Genomic DNA, 5,763 nt, shown 5'->3' on the forward strand with positions numbered 1-5,763 from the left:
GTCACGGCTGTCCCGGGGGATGTTTTTGGATTCCCCGGTGATGACGATAGTTAAGGCCATTGAACTGCGCACCTCGGCGGGGTCCGAGGCCCGTCAAACTCGGCGTCACCCCCGGCGGAAAGGCAGCTGTGCTAATTTCGGCTCCATTCACAGCCCGGCGGGGAATCAGTATTTGCCAGATAGCAACGGGCGGGGGGTAGGGGGGGGCCGGTGCTGTTGTGAGGAGTCTGGCGGCAGGGAGCAGAGCCATGGGGCAGCGTCGCGGCAGGGCCGCAGTCCGGAGGCGGGGGCTGCTGAGGTAACTTGGGGCGCGGGCAGGAGCGGCGGCAGCGCGCGGGCGGGCAGCGCGAGGTGCGCTCCTCTCCTCACACACGCCACCCGGGACGTGCGGGTGGCCAAAACTCGCCTCCCTCCAGGGACGCCCGCAGTATCTCGCCACCGAGTTACTGCCGGTGTCTCATGTGCGTCCTCCTCCTGTCGTGTCTACGGCAGCAGCCTGAGAGATGGAAATGACCCCAACGGGGCTTTCCCATTCCCCTTCCTCCCCCTGCCCAGTGGGCAGCTCTTCCAGCTTCATTCAAGATGAATGCTGCGTGACTTGCAAATACCTCCCGTCAGGTTTTTGAAATACTGGCCACATTCTGGGGGGGGGGTGAATGGGCAGACAGTGACCGCCAACAGTGGCCATTTCTGCTCCTCTGAAGCCCCCTTGCTCACACAGAATGGAGGTCCTGTTGGCTCTTCGAAACGAGTAGTCGGGAAGAATGATGGAGGCTGAAAGGGGGATTTAGTGTACTCGCTGGGATTCAATAAGAATAATAAACCGTGCTCCTGGAGAGGAGGAGGAGGAGAATCCTACCACGTTCTCCAAACATTCAGTAACCAAGCCTCTGCATCGTGTACGTGAATGTCCTCGTATTTGTCCGACGGTTAATGCTGCCATTCAGAGCTGAACCAGGCATGAAACTTCTCCGGCCAGCTGTCTTCCTTCTCTGCAGCATGCTCCCACCCTTTCCACGTTATACGCTAATGAGCTGCAAAACTCCATTAGGGACAAAACAAGCCCAGCATTTATTTCTAGCTGTCACAGGTGGCAAGGGTTAATAAAAGACATCCGTATTTCTTGGATAGCTACAGATAAAATTTGGACCATGCTATTTAGGCCACTTTCTTTCTCCCAGAAGTGCTGTCCCACATTCAAACTAATTAATAGCAAGATCTATGCTGTGTAACGACTGCAGGAGTGGGATCAAGTTTAGAAATTGCACAACCTTAAATATGTCGACTGCTGATGTCCTCGTTTACTGAGGCTCACTGAGTTCTGTCAAGAACTCTCTTCTCAGAGGACCGTAGTTCAGAAATTATATGATAGCTTTTTCCATCTTCTGCTGAAAAAAAAGTTTGATTCCTTGCATATCGTATTTACAGTTTAAAGCTACAGATTTTCCTCTTTGGATGTACATCAGTAATTAAAATTACTAATTCCTTTCTAGCACAAAACCTAATTTATATTCAGCCCTAAATGATAGTATTGTTTTCCTATTCATCCTAAAACAATTGAACGATGGATCTTTAGACAGGAACAAGTAGTATACATGCTCTTTCTCATGGAAAATGACTGTGAATTTCTAGTCTCAGGAAGCCTCCATGGCTTTCTGCTTGTGATCTTCAGACCTGGGGACACATCACACAATCCAGGAAAGGTAATAAGATGCTTAAGTCCATCATCAGTTGGCTGAAATTCTACCTATGGGGGTCTGCATTTGAAATATTTAGGAAATACTTGCTTCTCAAACTGAAAAACACTGAAAAGTCACTGTTACAAGTTGCTGTGTGCCACAAGCCAGAAGATTCTTCTAGGAGAAAGATCAGTGTATACAGGACAAAGTTTGTACATGTAGGTAATAGCTTTTTTCAGACCAGCTGGTATAGAAGGAGAAGTAGACAAATTTCTGGGTTAACACGCTATTTTTTTGGTTCTGAAGCAGTAACTACCAAAGCTCAAAGCAACTTGGGAATGAGTGCTTAGGGCTTAGATAGGGATGTATCAGCGAGACCAGCTCAGAAGGAAAAAGTGGAAACAGGAATAGAGGGGGTGTTGTGGGAGGAAGAATGAGGGCTGAGAGCTGGTAAGTTCGGGAAGGTTCCTAGGACTTGCTGGTTTTAACTGTTTAATGATTTTTCACATAACAGAAGAAAATCCTGTGTGGAAAGAATCTTCCCAGAAGCACTTGTCCTACATTTCAAGCACCCCAAACCACAAAACTCATCATTAGAAGCATAACTCTCTGTGGTCTAAAACACCAGATCAGTTTAAACCATGCCTGAGCAAGAAATGTAGGATGTGTTGATGCCCATCCACTACTATAGCAATGAACACCCCCTGCCATTAAACCACTAGCATCCCCCAGTCTAACGTTTGCAGTTCCAGGACTGTAACGTACTTCATCCTGTGCACGGCTGCTTTCCTGGTAGTTTTGCTGCTGAAAATGACCACTCAGCAGCAGCATGAGCTCCAAGAGACTGTCTCCATAGACCAAAACACTGTGCTGTTGGTGAGGGGAGTTTCTCACAAAACAGGACACTCTCCCTCTCCTCTTTCAGACCTGATCCTTAAGGGAAACTACATAACTCGTCCCACAGAAGTGAGCACAGGAACTGGGTTTCCTAACTCTGCCCAACACCCAAAAAATGAGGACTCAGCAGAGATGCTGCTCTGATAATACATTGTAATTTCCTTCTGCTTCCACCCCCCCTGCTTACTTCTCTCCAGATCAACAGACTGCAAGGTAACTGTCTCTCCTTTTTGCTCAGCTAATAAGTGCCACTCTTTCTCCCATCCTTAACATCATTAACATCATTAATGTCCTCTCTATTCTAAAGCTACTATCTTCTTCCTTTCAGAGCTGGCTTAATTAATAAGTATCTTAGTAAATGTTAAGCAATTGTTCTTAACTGAAAGCTGCAGCTGGTGTTTCTAACCCAAAGAAAAGTTCGTATAACCGAAAGTTTGTGTCATTTTTCCAGCTATATGTCTTGGTCTAATAAAAGATACTACTTCTTCATGCAACCCCAGTACTGCACATCACATCCACAGGAGACTATCGCTGTGTGTCTGCCTTGTTCTTTTAATGAGTCCTTAGGTGTGACGGGTGACTGTTGGAGAGAGAAGACTGGACTGGATGCCACCTTTGCTTAGGTCGCTACAACAGTAACCGTGTTCTTACAAAGACAAATAGTATCTTCCTTAAAGCACGGGCACTCTTCCCCCTTGCCATGGAAATACAATCTTCCGTTCTAAAAGAACCCAAAATTTGGGCATTAAGATCATACCTTAAAAGGAATTTCAGCTTTTATTTCAAAACAATATGCTCATGTACTTGCTGCAGTAGCCACAAGGGGAATTAGGACTCTGGCAGGTGAGATGAGTACCAAGTTTTGTCCTCTTACATTGTTTATAACCCAGTAGTATCCTCACTTTGCTGCTGTCCTCAGGGTGCTGGTTTGTACTGGTTTTACTTGTTATGGGGGATGTGGGACACAAGTCTTTGGCCAAAAAAAAATTAATGAAGCTATCTAAATCTTTAATTTTGGAAAGAAACAAAGTTAAAAGTAGTTGCAGTATTTTCTTGGTTTCCTCTGAGTGACTGGCAGAAACAGGATAGAGTGAGTGCTTCCTTTCCACAGCATTTAAGGAAGACTTGTTTCTCTAGAAGAAATTATTCACCTTTATCTCACAGGCCTATGTTACATACAGAGAATGCGAATATAAGCACAAACTATATTTGTAGTAAGACTAGTGACCACCCAAATGAATAAAATGTAAACACAGTTGGTAACATAAATGTATGTTTGTCCACAAAATTACAGCAAAAGTTATGCTCAGATAATTAGCTTTTTAGTTTATTCAAGACTTCATTATTTAAATGTCAAATAAGGGGTTAAAAGTAAGATCATAATACAGTGGGACCAGTTAAGAGTTGATTTTTGTCTCATGTTGAGCATGAATCATGGCTGATAAGAACAGTTAATATTTTGGGGGGCAGGGCCGTTAGTTCTGGATGGAAAGAAAGGATTTTTGATAGCTCGGTAGAGAGAATTATGTAATCTGTGATGGGCAGCAATGTGTATACTAAATTCATGAAGTCTCTTGGAGTGACCTAGGGGTTTTCACATGAGAAAGTACAGGCCCACAGCTCAGGTGGGTCTCATTTCGGTTCTCGGTGCTGGCAGTAAACATCACATCAAGTCCTCACAATACACAGGCTAGGATGTTTGCTGAAGAATCAGTACGAAGACTGTAAATGCAGTGAAATGAAGGAGAGGTGATCACTGTGTCATACATCTCAAATTGTAAGATGAAATAAGGTACCCCCTTACGTTGCCATATTAAAGCTACCATATATTTCTGGTGATACAATCCTTAATCCAGGTAATACACACCCTTAAACTAAGTTGCTTGACCTTAGAAATCGACACACAGGACAACAGACCGAAATTCTGGAGAGAAAGTACCTGGACAAGACTCCCAAGCAGCTTTTACAGTTGCACGGTAAGATATTTTTCACTTTACAACATGCCAATGACGTAGCCATCTGCCCCAGGGCCACGGGCCATAGCATCTCATGGATTTAGTCTTGCCAGAAGAACAAAATCCTTAAAATTTAAAAGCCTACCTTGAACATTGACTATTTCTTGGAACATCTAGAAGACTCTTGGAAGTATGCCTGTGCTGACAAAAATAACAAACACATGCAGTGATTGGCAAAGAAAATCAGTAGGAGCTGAACATGAACCCTAGGCGATGGTGCAGTCAGCAGCCAGAATACTTACTGCAGTGAAGGGTCTCAAGGCTGTACAGCCAAGTGCTCAGAAAGTCATCTCGGCACAGAGGCAGTTGTTATTAACAGGCATTTGACAAGATACCAAGGAATTATCTTACCATCAGGTGGCCCAGGTCATCTTACCCTCAAATTCATCCCAGATGCCTTTATATGTGCCTTTTATTAATTGGCTGTATTAGTCTGTGATTGTCAATTTAGGTAAAAATTGTACTTTTATTTGTATTTGGGGGTTGTGGGAATAAGAGAAATAGAATGGAAATGCAGCTCTAGCCACTGAAGTCAGTGGTAATTTACTCCTGCTGTGTGACACCTATTGTAACCCAAACTCCTACCGTGTAGCATGGGCTAGGAATAAAGAGCAATCTTTGACTAGCACTCGTGTAAGTCAGCCCCCCATTACAGTGATTTTATATGCTTTAAAGAGGCATGAGGAGAAATGGTATGCGCAGTCAAAGCGGACTACAAAGAGTCTCTTCCTCCCAATACCCGCAGCATTTTTTCCTTAATGCTGTTTATTCAAGATAGATTGAGTATGTGGAGATTTGATTTGGTTTTCTTTTCTGTTCAGAAGAAATGTAGATGATCCCTTGCAAATTAAAGCCGTATGTTGCCTGCCTTCCCTGACATGTTCTGCGCTGGGGTGAGAGGCACAGGGGCTGCAGCCTGGCTGCTGCTGCCAGAAGTTTTCCGGAGAACAAGAAAAAGTCACAACTCTTAAAAGGGCAATTGCACATCACAGCTCATTTTGTTCAGAGAGAATGCGAACAATTTTACTCTCTTTTTATTTCCCTTTCTTGAGTGAGTTCTTCTACAGTTACATACAGTGCCTGAAAACACAGACTCTCTCTTGTTCTTCAAACACAGAGATGCTGATTTAAGGGCCTAAGCCGGCAATCCTTACTCCCGGGAGCAGACCTGC

The sequence above is a fragment of the Haliaeetus leucocephalus genome, unplaced genomic scaffold (assembly GCF_000737465.1).
Source record: "Haliaeetus leucocephalus isolate CR32 unplaced genomic scaffold, Haliaeetus_leucocephalus-4.0 Scaffold0, whole genome shotgun sequence".
Classification (NCBI taxonomy): domain Eukaryota; kingdom Metazoa; phylum Chordata; class Aves; order Accipitriformes; family Accipitridae; genus Haliaeetus; species Haliaeetus leucocephalus.